The sequence below is a fragment of the Panthera tigris genome, chromosome B2 (assembly GCF_018350195.1).
Source record: "Panthera tigris isolate Pti1 chromosome B2, P.tigris_Pti1_mat1.1, whole genome shotgun sequence".
Taxonomy (NCBI): Eukaryota; Metazoa; Chordata; class Mammalia; order Carnivora; family Felidae; genus Panthera; species Panthera tigris.
The window spans coordinates 106,990,214-107,006,129 of record NC_056664.1 but is presented as its reverse complement, the minus strand read 5'-3'; the positions used below and the strand labels follow the sequence as shown (position 1 = coordinate 107,006,129).

The window sequence follows — 15,916 nt, the reverse complement described above, 5'->3', positions numbered from 1 at the left end:
TTATATTATATTATATTATATTATATTATATTATATTATAACAGTATTATTCTATAGTGAGAGAATAATAGAAACATCTTTCATTCACCCAACAAGAACATACTGAGCATCTAATATAGACCAGGTGCTAGAACATAGACAAAGCTTGGTTAAGAAGCATTTTGTTCACATTGATCAGTGGAGAGGAGCAGTTCTGCTGATCATTTATGAAGCAAAGAGTGGGAATTTGGAGGGACATTGTCTGGACTCACTTTAGGTAACTGGGAGGCCATCTGTAATTCTTATTTAAGTCTCATGGGGAACACTCCTTCTTTACCCTTCCATTTCCTCTTCTTCCCCAAGGTTCCTGAACTCACTCTCATCCTGAGCCAGCACACAACCCACCTCAAACAGGCTGGTCTCAGGGTAAAACTTTCTCTGAACCACGATCAGGTCATGCTCCTCATCCACTTCTCCCTTACCTAATTCTTTCCAGCTTTGCTTATTCCTCTCTATAAAATAAACCGATCCTTTCTGCCTCCCTCTTGAGATGCTTGCCTTCTCCATTTCACAATAATCCTTTCAAATTAAGTCCTTACTAATCCAGATTTTTTATTTGACACTACTCACTGGACACCAATACAGTATCTCTCAATAAGTATAATGCAATCAGGTTTTACTCCAGCATTTGAAGAGTTTAATATTTTCTCAGTTGTTCAACAGCTAAAATATTTTGTCAGTAATGGGGCATAAAAGATACATGCCTCTGGACACTACAATCACAAAGCAAGATACTGGCATAATAAGAGCTCTGAGAGTATCTGAGTTTGAAGTAACAACATAAGCCTGTCTTCCCTCCCCTGCTGCTGCCAAAATATGTGCTCACTGAATGAATGGCTGGTAGAAAACCCACCAAGATTTTTTTCTTCTTTTTCTTTTCTTTCCTTTCTCTTTTTCTCTTCCTTTGGCCTGGATACATATAGTTGAATCCAGGTAAGTGAAATGCAAGTGGATATGTCTTTTCCATACTCTAAAACACTACAATAGAGAGATAAAGGAAAGAAAATGTAATGAAATCTATCAGCACCCCTTAGAGGATGTGTCTCCCTGAAATGTTGAAGATTTACTCACTTAACTCTCTTTCTAGAAATCTTTCTGAATAACATTGCATATCTTATAGCTTTCTGCAACAAAGTACTCTAAATATAACTTTACTTTTTCTTAAATGATGTTCAATCATCATTATTTTAAAATGAAATTCCACTCCAGCGTAAAGCAATGGTAACTGTGTGATCTGCTGTGGTGCAGAGGACTGTGTGTTGCTGAGACTCTGGAGTTCTTTCTCCTTCTTCCCCTTCTCCTCCTCCTCCCTGACCCCTACCCCCTACTTCCCTTCCCCTCTTCCTCCTTCCTCCTCCTCCTCCCCACCCCCCACTTCTTCTTCTTTCTTCTTTTATGGCTATGGTCTCCTTTCTATTAAGAAAGGCCCAAGAATTTTTTCACCTCTGTCATTTTATTTGCCTGTGACAGGAACTCTTCCTCTTTCAAATGCTCCTTTTTATATGCTTTAGATTTGGGGAGAGATGAAGGAATGAAAGAAACTTCCATACTTCTAGGACCTGTTCCAGAGTGTTCCAACTCTCAGGGAGAGCTCTAGGAGCTTTTCTCGGTAAGAGACTATTGATCTATGAGTAAGTTGTATAAACATTGGCATTTTGATCTTGTTCCCACCTTGGTTATGCAGATATTTCTTTATTTTGACTTCTAGCCATGTTTCAAATGTCAAAAAAAAGTAAAGCATACAGAAAAGAACATCTTAGAAGAGCATGTTGATGATAGGGTGAAAGCTGTTTTTTGGAGAATTTGAAGGGGCAAGCTGACAAATTACGTGAAATGATTTGATTGAAATGATTCCCTCTTAGGTAATATTTCCAAATCCATATTTTTTAATAGTTAGAAAGGCCTGAAAATGTGACTTAATGGAAAATAACACTGTACTTGGGGCAAAGTACTAGTACGTACACTAGCTGTGTAACCTTAAATAAGTGATTTACCTACACTAATTTTTAGTTTCTCAGCCATAAAATGGAAATAGGAAAATAGTTTTCTGTGACTCCAGCCCAGTATATACTCCAGACAGTTTCCCTAAATTCCCTTGTGATACAAGCACCTAAAACAGTGCTTCTCAAATATTGATACAAATCATGTTAACATGCATTGTGAAATGCAGATTCAGATTTGGAGGGCTAGGGATCAAATGGAGATTTTCTTTTTTTTTTAATTTTTTCAATTTTTTTTTTTAATTTGATAATTTATTTTTATATTTTATTTTTTTTTAAATTTACATCCAAATTAGTTAGCGTATAGTGCAACAATGATTTCAGGAGTAGATTCCTTAGTGCCCATTGCCCATTTAGCCCATCCCCCCTCCCACAACCCCTCCCGTAACCCTCAGTTTGTTCTCCATATTTATGAATCTCTTATGTTTTGTCCCCCTCCCTGTTTTTATATTATTTTTGTTTCCCTTCCCTTATGTTCATCTGTTTTGTCTCTTAAAGTCCTCATATGAGTGAATTCATATGATTTTTGTCTTTCTCCGACTAATTTCACTTAGCATAATACCCTCCAGTTCCATCCATGTAGTTGCAAACGGCAAGATTTCGTTCTTTTTGATTGCTGAGTTATACTCCATTGTATATATATACCACATCTTCTTTATCCATTCATCCATCAATGGACATTTGGGCTCTTTCCATATTTTGGCTATTGTTGTTAGTGCTGCTATAAACATGGGGGTGCATGTGTCCCTTCGAAACAGCACACCTGTATCCCGTGGACAAATGCCTAGTAGTGCAATTGCTGGGTCATAAGGTAGTTCTATTTTTAGTTTTTTGAGGAACCTCCATACTGTTTTCCAGAGTGGCTGTACCAGCTGGCATTCCCAAAATGGGGATTTTCTTAACAAGCTTCCAGATGATACAAATTGAACTCACCTGGAAGCAGTTTGCTACTTACCTGGTAGTTTGTTAGAACTGCAAACTCCCCAGCCTTGCCCAGACCTATAGAATCAGACTCTACATTTAGCAAGATGACCTGGGATTTGCATGCACCTTAAAGTTTGAGATGCACTTTCATAGCTCATAGTAGTGATTTTCAAAGTTAGAAATGCAAATTCTCAAACCTCCTCCACCCAGACTGCTGAGGTCTGAGAGGGAAATGAGGAAAATAGGTTTCTGGAAACTGAAAGAAAGGTGGTCCTTATATAGTGGCAAAGAACTTAGCTGAATTATGTTCTAGTGTTTTGTGAGCAGTAAAATTGGACATCAGTGGAGGCTATTTCTGAGCAAAGTATTGAAGGTGCAGCTTGGGTCCTCCTTACTGCTTTAGTAAAATTCAAGAGGAGAGAGATGAATTGAAGAAGGCATTGTTAGGTATAACGGAACCAGAACTTGGAGATTTGGCACATTGTAAGCCTACTCATATTGCAAAAAAGTGAAAAAGTTTGTTCTGAAGAGAACGCTAAGGGTATGACTGAGCAACCACTTGATAAAGAGATCATAGATGTGGCTTGTGGATTTCATCAGTCATCTCAGCAGAAACCAGGAATGGAGATGGGATTGTACGAGCAGAGATGCTGTCAGTTTGGACCAAAGGGGGCAGAGAAAGTGGAACAGAATGACGGAAGGCTGTCAGACTTCTTGGATTCTATAGGATGGCACCATAGAGGCATTTGACTGCAATCATGCTTTATCCTTCAAAGAAAGGGGAAAATTGTCCTAAAGGTGATTCAGGGATCATCAGGGTCGCTAACACAGTTTCAACAAGTCAGATCGCCTCTGCCTGACATGAGGATGTGACCCCCTGATTAGGGTCCAGAAGGCAGGGAATCAAACCAGAGAGGATTACCCTCGAGCTTTAAGATCTAATGGAATTTGCCCTATGAGGTTTTGGAAATGCTTGGGATTCATCATCCCTCCCTTCTTTTTCTCCTTTTGGAATGAGAATGTCTATCCTTTGCCTGTCCTGACGGTACTTTGGAAGGACATAACTTCTCTGGTTTCACAGGTTCACAGCGGGAGAGGAATTCTGCCTCAGGATGAGTCATACCTCGTGTCTCACCCATATCTGATTTAGATGATATTTACGTGAGACTTCAGACTTTAGACTTTGGAAATGATGCTGGAATGAGTTAAGACTTTGGGGGCTGTTGGTATGGAATAAATGTGTTTTGCAAGCAATAAGGACATGAATTTTGGGGTGCAGGGAAAGAATGCTACAGACTGAATTGTGTCCCCCAAATTCATTTGTTGAAGTCAGCCAATGTGACTATATTTGGAGATAGGGTCTTTCAGAGGTACTTAAGATTAAATGAGGTCTTAATAATGGGGCCCTAATTTGATAGGACTTGTGATCAGATGAAGAGAACCCGATGTATGTACATCAAAGGAAAACCACTTAAGGACACGATGAAAATTCAGCTGTCTGAAAACTAGGAAGGAGGCCCTCACCAGGAACTGAATCAGCCAACACCTTGATCTTGGACTTCTCAGTTTCCAGAATTGTGAGAGATAAATACCTGTCTATGCTTAAGCTACCCAGGCTATGGAATTATGTCATAGCAGCCTAAGATAGCAATCACCAAGAAAGGAGATGTGACAAGATGTGAAAGATGAGTAGGAGTTAACTATGGAAAGTCAATAGGAGAAGAAGAGAGTTCCAGGGAAAGGGAACAGCATGTGCAGAGACCTAGTGGTAAGAAGCAGCAAGACACATTCCCAGGGGACTAAAAGAAAGAGGAATTAGCTGGGTAGTGGAGTATTATATAACATGATCAGATTTTACATTTAGGAAAGAATGGGTTAGAAGAAAGGAAAAGTAAAGGTAGACCAAAAACGTTGTTGTTGTCCTGGTGAGATATAATGGTGGCTTAGGCTAGGGTGTTGATGTTGATGGTGATAAAGCTGGAGAGAAGTAGATAGACTCAAGGGATACTTAGGAAAGAAAATCAATACAATTTAGTGGTAGATTAAATGTTGGATAGAGAGGGAGGAATTGTCAAGGATATACCCTGGACTTTTGACTTGTTTAACTGGATAAATGATGTTGTTGTTCACTGAGCATTTAAGTTCTGTGTCTATTAAGATACAACTAACATATGCAAGTTATATAAGTGAATTCTGGCTATCTGAGTGCAAGGAAATGGAGAGGAAATGCATCATGAATCCACCAAATCGAAGGATGCTAGAGCACAGGACCTGGAAACAAGGCAGGAATCCAAGCAAGTCCAGAAGTCCAAGAATCAGCAGTAATAAGAAGTGTCTTTTGACAAGAATAATCTGGCCAGAATACCCCTGACACTGCAAGAATCATGCCACTATAACCAAACATGGATCTTCATCCTATCTTCATTTATGTGGTCCATTTTCAAATTTACAATCCAAGGGAGCAGTATCAATTCACTAGGTCATATGCCTAAGCTTTGTCTTCCAAGAGCAGGTAAGAGAGGAGTTGACATCTTCAATGTCATTAGTGGGAGGTGGGGCACTTATCCTTTCCAAGACTATATTCATTGGGGACTGCCCCAAATAGCAATGTGGTAAAATGCTAGAGAGTCAGAAATAAAATGAAAATACATACACAGTGGTGCACACCTTTGGCAGACCAATATTCACTCATATCCTTCTTCCTAAATTGTACTTCCCAAAAGACTTTTCCTCCTAACATAATGTATATTTTACTCATACCACAAAAACACACTTATTTTCCAAATGAAATTAATCCCAACTCTTTCATCACTCTATCAAGTTACAAGCCTGAACTCCAGGAAATGTTCCTCACTCTTCTAGTTTCATTGTGATATATATTATTTACCCTGAAGGCTAAATTTTAGAATTAACCAACACTGATAAGCCATATATATTATACTCTAGTATAGAGTATAGAGAAAAGAACTCTTCACCAGGCCAGTAGTTTTTGGTTGCAGAAAAAAAAAATGTGGTCTTAAGGGACTAATCTTATATTTGAACCCCAAAGATTCTGTGATCAATTAGTCACTGGCAAAGATCCCTATAGTCACCCCCATTTCATATGCTGCTGCCATTATACTAACAGGCCCACCATTCCTCCAGGGATGAGTGACCTATCTGGCTTCTACCACCTCACAGACTCACTGTTCCTACTGAAATCAGAAAACCCATTTCCGTTTCATCTTCTCCCACAGCCTCTAAAGAACAACCACTACTCCTCTTTTGTAATATGCCAGAGCTTCAATCACAATGTATGTCTCAGAGCCCTAGAAAATGGAATGTCTTCTAAGACTGCTTGAGAAATGTATTCATTGGATGGGTGAACAGGACCAGGACACCTATGATAAATCAAATCCAGTATTCCAATCTCCCTATCATTTGAGTTATTTTCTCTACGTTATTCTAAGACATTTCTGACGTGTCAAGTTCATCTGTAAGTCTAGCTTAGTGTTACTCAGCCCATCTTCTTTCCATCACATGGTATCCGGAATTAGGAATCTCCAATAGGTGAACTCATATCAATAATTATATTCAGCCTAATCTAAAACTGTTCCTCCATCTTTGGCCATGTACACTAAAATTATGTGTTCTCCAAATTACTGCTGATGTGAATTGGTAAAGTCCTACAACCCTTTGATGTCTAAGCCTTCTCTTTCTGGATTTCACTTTTTAAGATTTTTTAATGTTTATTTTTGAGAGAGAGAGAGAGAGAGAGAAACAGTGTGTGTGTGTGTGTGTGTGTGTGTGTGTGTGTGTGTGTGAATGTGTGTGTGAGTGTGAGAGTGGGGGGAAGGGGCAGAGATAAAGGGAGAGAGAATCCCAAGGAGGCTCCACACAGTCAGCACAGAGCCCTTTGTGGGGCTCAAACTCACGAACCGTGATGAGATCATGGCCTGAGCTGAAACCAGAAGTCAGATGCTTAACTGTCTGAGCCACCCAGACACTCCCAGATTTCATTTTTATAATTGGTGTCCTGGAGCTCTTGGTATTCTAACTGTGAATACAAGTCTGCAAATAATTCCAGTTCCCTCTAGCAGCATAACCACTTTATATAAGGGAATAATAGTCACATGTTGTTTCCACAAACCCTATTTATCTTTCTAATAAATCCCGTTCTTCCTTTTATTGTTGGCTGAAGGAGACCAGTAATGCTTTCTGTTGTTTGCAATCAAAAGCATCTTCTAAAATCAAAGAATTTAGAACCAGGAAGTAGGGAGTTACAGAAAATCATGAAAGCCTCCTTGGTGTTACAGGAAGATAATCTAGAAGTTCATGGTATACAATAACTAAAAGGTAATTAAATTATCATCTTTGGTCACCTGCACTCCAGTACCCAACTGCTATAACAATCTAGGGAGATATTGTTGCCACCACCAGTAAATGATTTGACCAATTCAGTGACTATGTTAGTGTTAGTGTTTTTAATAGCATTAGAAATCTTTAAAAAAAGAGATCAGGGGCGCCTAGGTTACCCAGTCAGTTAAGCATCCTACTCTTGATATCAGCTCACATCTTGATTTCAGGGTCATGAGTTCAACCCCATGTTGGTTCCACACTGGGTGTGGAAACTACCTTTAAAGAGAGAGAGAGGGGGGCGCCTAGGTGGCTCAGTCGGTTAAGCGGCCGACTTCAGCTCAGGTCACGATCTCGCCGTCCATGAGTTCGAGCCCCGCGTCGGGCTCTGGGCTGATGGCTCAGAGCCTGGAGCCTGCTTCCAATTCTGTGTCTCCCTCTCTCTCTGCCCCTCCCCCGTTCATGCTCTGTCTCTCTCTGTCTCAAAAATAAATAAACGTTAAAGAAAAAAATTAAAGAGAGAGAGAATTAAATTCAAATACCTAAATGTTTGGCTCACAGTATGAACTAAAACCTGGGAACATCGAGTGACTCTTCTGGAAGTGACTATTCCAGTTCTGACTAAAAGAAACTTTCATCTCTAGCAAAACCTAATCCCAAATCAGATTTTCATCACCCCTGGCATGGATTTTTTGGGGGTTTGTCATGGTTTAATGTCCAGTTAGCTAGTTCTCACATGGAAATAAGATTGCAAACAAGTGGTACCAAAAGAATTTGGATGAGAGCAGAGGGAAGGACCCCTTCCAAATAAGTACCCTTGTCCTCAAAAACAGGCTTGGGAAATCAACAGGAACTGAGATCCTTCTGGAGGTCCTAGAACCACAAAGGACCGTAAACATCTTTTAGGAGGAATAATCTGGCCCAAAGACTAAAACCACTGCAGTAGAATACCATTATTGCCATCTAAGCTTGGAATAAATGCTAAAGACACTTTTGTGTTTTAATCAGTTACTTGAGAGGCAAGGAAGGAATCAGAAAAGACTTGATCATGTGCTATGAACTGGCTGCCTTGACATTGGAGAGAATGAAAAACAGGCTCTTCTAGATTCAGTAGTAGAGAGTTGAGAATTTCCCCCTCTTGGGACTGAGGAGTCTCCCCTAGATTGGAAAGGCAATGTTGGAAGGAGCAGGGTCTAAGAAAAGAGGCAGATGAAATTAGAGATGTGTTGAGATTGACACGTTTTGAGACATACGATAAAAGAAGATCTGGATACACAGATCTAAAACTCTGAGAGGCCTGGGCCAGAAGTATTAATTTGAACATTTTTTGCATATGTATGTTAAATGAAGCAGTGATCCTGAATGACATTAGTCAGGAAGAGAGTGAAATTAAGAAGATAGGAAGTTCCAGAACTGAGCCTTAAGGAAATGCCTACATTTAAAGGTCAAGACGAGGCTGAATAAGCAAGAAACAAAATAGAAGAATTGGTCAGAGGTGTTGAAAACCAAGAGATTATTGTGTCACAGAAATCAAGGGAAGAATGTTTCCAAAAGCAGGGAGTGATAAACATTGTTGAATGCGACTGAGAGGTGAAGTCAAATGAAAATTTGAAATTATCTCAGGAATTTATGATATGGAGGACATTGGTCACCTTAATTAGAGCTTGTTTTCATGGAGTGACAAGGCTAGAAGCCAGACTGGAGTAGGTTGAGCAATGAGTGGGAGGTGAGGAATTGTGGACAGCTGGTGTCATTAACAACTATTTGAGGAAATGTGGCTGCAAAGAGAGAGAAGGACAGGGTAGTACCTGGAGCCTGGAGGGAGAGAGGGTTTTAGGTTTTGGGTTTGGGTTTTTTGTTTGTTTCTTTGGTTGGTTGGTTTTGTTTTGGTTTTTGTTTTTTTGTTTTGTCTTATTTTTTGTTTTGTGGGTTTTTGTTTTGTTTTTTTCTTTCATTTTTTGTGTGTGTTTTTTGTTAGTTTGGTCTCTTTAGTTGAAGAAACTTTATCGCGTTTAAAATCAAAAGGAAGAATATAGAAGGCAAGATCAAAATACACAAGAGAAAACAAATAATAAGTAGTATAATGTTATGGAGAAAGTGAGAGGCTTTAAAGTCCAAAACACAGGTGGTGGGTTAGTCTCCGGCAGGAGGAGAGAGTCCCTCTGTTGTAATGACATGAGACCCTGTGCAGAAGTGTATATTTTGTGTTTGAAATAGACAAGCTGAGGGAGATCTTAACAGTTGGCTGCTGTTTTCTCTGTAAATGAAGAATAGCATCTGCTGAACACGAAGGTGCTAGAGTCGAGTTTTTCAACCTCAGTATTATTGACATTTGGGACCAGACAATTCCGTATTACGTGGGCTTTTCCTGTGCACTATAGGATATTGAGCGGCACTACCCCAGCCCTGCCCTTCCAGCTGTGACAATCAAAACTGTCTTCAGACACTGTCAAATGTCCCCTAGGGACTGGGGTGGGGGGCAAAAGGATTGGGAGTTACCGAGCTAACGAAAGTAGAAGAAGATGGAGAAGGTCTGAAAGTGTTGTGTAGGGTGGGAAAGTAAATTGACCAAATAGACGAGAGAGGCTCGAAGGGCAGTTGTGAGGCCCACTTGAAGTTGGATATGGATCCTGGTGCAACCAGTCTGTCATACTGGAGTTTTTCTACCAAGGACTGGCAGCTGGGGCACAGGCACTGAAAAAGTAGATGTTTGTGTTCCCCGGGGATTGAGGTTTTTGCCAGAGAAATGTTACAAAAAGACAGAAGGACAAAAGGTTTAGAATATTGGTAGGATATTTATTGAAATTATGAACCGCAGAATCTAAGCAGGTCGTGGGGAAAAGGGCAGATGAAAAATATTCTCTTCTTAAAGAAGAATGTTGTAATAAGTTTAGGAGCTAGAAATGAAGTTTTGACCTAAACATCTTTAAGATGCACAGACACACACACACACACACACACACACACACACATTTTTTTCAAAAACAGTTTTACATCATCGCTTCTTCATGTACTAAATGAAGGAAATGAGAATAAATAGAAAATAATATGAGTTCTGGGGGTGCCTGGTTGGCTCAGTCAGTTAAACCTCTGACTCTTGGTTTTGGCTCTGGTCACAATCTCACGGTTTAGGTTCGAACCCTGAGTGGGGATCTGTGTTGACCATGTGGAGTCGGCTTGGGATTCTTCTCTGTCTCACTCTCTCTCTGCCTCTCTCCTCCTCAAAACAAATAAATAAACCTAAATCATCACCATCATCATCCTCATCATCATGAGTTCCATTTACTTTGTATACCAATTTCAACATATTGTTTCTCTTTTCAGTTTCTCCTGAACTAGATCTGAAAACTTTTGCAAGTTTACATTTGCATTTCAAGTTTCCAAGTCCCTTGTTTTGTTACAGGTAATGTTCAAACAGTGAGGCACTTATGAAATGACTAAGGACTCTTTTTACTTAAAGATTGGTCACGAACATGTCTTGAAAAGCTGTTGTAGAGCAGTGCCCAGAATTAAATCTTTATTTTCTAGAAAGCTCGGTAACGCTGAAGGGAGAAATGAACAAAGTCTATTTTGAGAGGTGGGAAGAACCAATGAGCCAGTTTCTTTTAACTGGATATAGCCTGTGAGGGGTAAAGCAAAGCAAAACAAAACAACAACAGCCAAATAACAACAACCTATTTTGAATTGAACTAAAAACTTTCAAACAAAGAGGAAAGCAAATCATAACCAAAACTGAAAAGTAGCTACATCTTTTAGTCAACCAAACAGGGTTTGGATCATTTGAATCTACTTAAAAAAAAAAAAAAAAAAAAAAAAAAAAAAGCAGAAGCAGCACGGCAGAACAGACCCCAGCTAAGAAAAGTCCTCTTCGATTAGTGTAGATAATTCTCTCTACATGCCAGATTTCTGTAGCTTGAAAAAGAAATTGCACCTGTTTTACATTTACGTGTTTACATTTTTTATGTTTATTTATTTTTGAGAGAGAGAGAGACAGAGACAGAGACAGAACGCAAGTGGGGGAGGGGCAGAGAGAGAAGGAGACAGAATCCAAAGCAGGCACCAGGCTCTGAGCTGTCAGCACAGAGCCCAAAGAGGGGCTGGAACTCAGCACTGCAAGATTATGACCTGAGCCGCTTAACTGACCAAGCCACCCAGGCGCCCCTACATCTAAGTGTTTAAAAATTTGTGCCTTTATGTGTGTTTTTTTAATGACAAGGAAAGATACAGAATATATTAAATTTGACTGTCTATGAGGAAGGAAGAATGATTTCTTATTTTCCTTAATATTTTTTCTTTTCTTTTCAAATTTTTACAAAAACATGTCTCTGTACTAAAATAAAATTATTACATTTTAATGATTTGGTATCAAAAGAAAGTAGAGAAACAGGTGGTCCACATAAACAGAAAATGATAGTGATTAGAAAGAGAAAATCAATCACAAAACCTCTTCCCTTTTTCATTTGTTTCCATGTTTTTAAATGAGAAAATTTAGAGGTTTAACAAAAGCATTACACATCTGCCTCCAAGGTCAAGTAGGAAAGAGAGATATTACTCACTACACTACAAATAAAGTTTTTAAAGGCAAGACAGAGAAGGGAGGAAAACCAGAAAAAAATGTTTATTTGAACATATGAAAGAGAGCACAACTATGCTGCTGTATGAGATAGGTACAAACACACTGTTATTGGAAGAATTTTCAGTTTTCTTTCTTTTTTGTTGGTCCATATCTTCTATATTTTCTGTAGCATGTATTATATTTGTGCTAAGAATGTAAAATTATAAAAATACAAAAAGCAAAAATCAATTTAGGAGGGAAAAATGTAAGTTTAATGGGAGTATGAATACTGTAAGAAAGCGGAAAAATAGAAAATTTCTTACTGTGTCCTGCTTTTTATTATTTCTTGAAGGCGTGGAGCATAATGGTTTTTATTTTGGTAGGATTAAGTGAACATAGAAGAGTCATACATGGATTCTGCTATAAACTTGATAATATGTCCTATTAAATACCCATAATTTCTTTACAAAATAGAATAGTCAATTCTTCAAAATATTTCAACTTTTTCAGTTAAAGATATTGGAGATGATAGGTAGGTGGATAGATAGAATAGACAGATACAAATTCTATCTCTTTGGTCTTCCCGGTGATTACTGTATTGGAATTCTGATACCAGGTTCCCCAAGTGCTTAATAATAATAAACTAATATTAATAAATAATATTAGTTTATTAACTGCACTTAATCTTGTATTGAATTTAATTAATGTAATATAATGTAATATTGGATTAATCGTAACTAACATTTAAATAATATGACATAATTAATATTATTGATTATTAATAGTTGTTATACCTTACAGTGGTAGAGTATTCTTTTATATGCATATGATATATAATTTGATCCTCACAACAACTCTTTCAATTAGGAGTCGCCATGATTTAACAGAAGAAATTGAGGCTAAGTGTTTAAATAATCCACAGAAATCAGAGCTAGTTTTAAAAATAGGTCTTCTGATTCTTAATCCAAATCCTCTTCCCCTGCATCATTTTGCCTAGTTTAAGCTGTCTGTCTACTTGGAGCAAGTTAACTTCTCCCAGCAACGTTTTGGTCACTACAGTGCTGTGAGGTACATTTAACTTAATAGTAATTTTCCATATGTCAAAATATGAATGATGTTACTTGTCTATGTTTTACTTAATAGGAAAGAGTGTATACAAGTGATTCATAACTCAAAAACATTCCCTTGGTTTGACTACTCAATAAAAATATGTATTTCTCAAGCTGAGAAATTGTAGTATTTTCCTCTGTGGACTTGAAAATGTTTCTTGACATTATATTCTCTACTTACTACTTTTCAAACTTAAATATTTAATAATACTATTTAGTACCATGTCACTTCATCTTGCTATTTTTATTTTTATTTTTTGCTTAAGGTATTTCATGGTTCTTGAGAAATATTTTTTTATAAGCTAGTTCTGAAAGGAATACGTTCTTTTTGTAATAGCTTTATTCACATATAATTCATATATCACAAAAATCACCCATTTAGAGTGTACAATCCAAAATTTTTTTGAGACAGAGAGAGAGAGGGAGCATGAGCTGGGGAGGGGCAGAGGGAGAGGGTGAGAGAATCCTAAACAGCCTCCATGGCCAGCATAGAGCTCTCCTTGGGGCTTGATCTCACTATTGTAAGATCATCACCTGAGCCGAAATCAAGACTTGGACGCTTAACCAACTGAACCACCCGGGCACCCCAATTCAATATTTTTTAACATATTCAGAGCCAAGCAACTGTCATGACAATTGACTTTAGAACCTTTTTATTACCCCCCAAAAGAAACCTAATACCCTTTAGTGGTGACCTTCCATTCCTCCAGGACCCCAGCTCAAGACAATCACCAATTTACTTTCTGTCCCTATAGATTTACATGTTCTAGACATTTCTGTAAACGCAACCATACCATATGTGGTCTTTTGTGAATGCAATCTTTAACTTAGCATAAAGTTTTCCGGTTTCATCCATGTTGTAGTATATGTCAGTACTTCATTCCTTTTTATTGCTAAATCATATTTCATTGTATAGATAGATACACTGTATTCTATCAATTTATGGACATTTATATTGTTTATACCTTTGGCTATTATAAATAATGTAATGCTGCTGTGTATTATGAATAGTGCTGTTATGAACAGTTATGGACAGATTTTTATGTACACAGATACTTTCATTTCTCTTGGGTATAGGCTTTAGTGCTAGAATTGCTGGTTCATTTGGTAACTCTATACTTACCCTTTTAAAAAACTGCCAGACTACTTTCCAAAGCAACTGCACCATTTTACTTTCCCACTAGCCAGGTATGTGAATTCAAAATACTTTTGCAAGGAGAGGGAAATGATGATGCTACATACACTTAATAAAATGTACTTAATGGAACATTATATATAGCCTATTAGTTAATTGAAGTTTCACAAATTTACCTTTCCTAACTTTCTTCTTTCAGTAATTTATTCTACCCTATAAACACCTATGGAATAAAAGAAATTTACTTGAGAAAACTGAATTCCTTATAATGGCTACTTTTTTTTTTTTTAAGGAGGAGAGGTAGAGAGAATATGAGCAGGGGAGGGGGACTGGAAGAGTGGGGGGTGAAAGAGAAAGACAGAGAGAGAGAATCTTAAGAAGGCACCACAACCAACGTGGAGCCCGACTCAGGGCTCAATCTCACTACTGTGAGATCAGGACCTGAGCCGAAATCAAGAGTCAGATGCTTAACTGACTGAGTCACCCAGGCACCCCTAATGGCTACCTACTTTTAAGAATATTGAAATTAATTTTTTTAATTTATTTGTTTTTGAGAGAGAGACAGAGCACAAGCATGAGCAGGGAAGGGGCAGAGAGAGAGGGAGAGAGAGAATCCCAAGCAGGCTCTGCAATGTCAGCACAGAGCCTGATGAGGGGCTCAAACTCATGAACGATGAGATCATGACTTGAGCTGAAATCGAGAGTTGGGCATTTAACCAACTAAGCCACCCAGACGCCCCGCAATTAATTTTTTGATAGAGATATATGTGGTTTTCGATATTAAGAATATAAAACGGGCCCTCTGCCCTGTCTACTGCAAGAATGAAGAACATTCTCAGCAATCAGACTGTTGATATTCCAGAAAATGTTGACATCGTTCTGAAGGGACACACTGTTATTGTGAAGGCCCCAGAGGAAACCTGCAAAGGGATGTCAACTACATCAATGTAGAACTCAGTCTCCTTAGAAAGAAAAAGAAGAGGCTCCTAGTTGACAAATGGTGGGGAAATAGGAAAGAACTGGCTACTGTTTGCACTATCCGTAGTCATGCACAGAACATGATCAAGGGTGTTAAACTGGGATTCACTACAAGATGAAGTCTGTGTATGCTCACTTCCCCATCAACGTTGTAATTCAGGAGAATGGTTCTCGTTGAAATTCGAAATTTCCTGGGATGAAAAATATATCAGCAGGGTTCGGATGAGGCCAGGTGTTGCTTATTCAGTATCTCAGGCCCAGAAAGATGAGTTAATTCTTAAAGGAAATGACATCAAACTTGTATCAAACTCAGCTGCTTTGACGCAAAAAGCCACAACAGTTACAAGCAAGGATATCAGAAAATTTGGGGATGGTGTCTCTGTTTCTAAAAAAAGGAACAGTCCAAAATGCTGATGAATAAGATCTGAGTTGTCCAGATGATTTTTCAGACTTATTTGTGATATGTTAAAGATGCAATAAAAACTGTATTAATTTGAGGCTTTTCTTAAACCCAATATTCTTTACAACTATTTGGCAAGCAAACCATTCAGAAGTAAATTGTAGTGTGCTAAGAACAGTAACAGAAGGAACTGTACAGGAATTTTTTTCCAGTAACACTTCATGGGATAAGTGGTTTGAATGTGATTTTTGAAGGAATATTAGGGGTATTTCAAGCAAGAGGAATATGGTACCCGTGACACTCAACACCACATGGCTGTTCATTGCTGGATATAGAACTTTTGGGGGAGATTCTGAAGGCATCTAATTTTGCAGAGGCATGAATTTGAGTGTTTGTGAGGTAAGTGTGCTTGAGTCACTTGTCTGCATACCAGTAATTTTT

General features: G+C 38.3%; 1 pseudogene; it reads left to right on the top strand.

The window, feature by feature from the left end:
* Positions 1-14,914: 14,914 nt before the first annotated feature.
* Positions 14,915-15,496, top strand: LOC107179304 (annotated as a pseudogene).
* Positions 15,497-15,916: the final 420 nt, after the last annotated feature.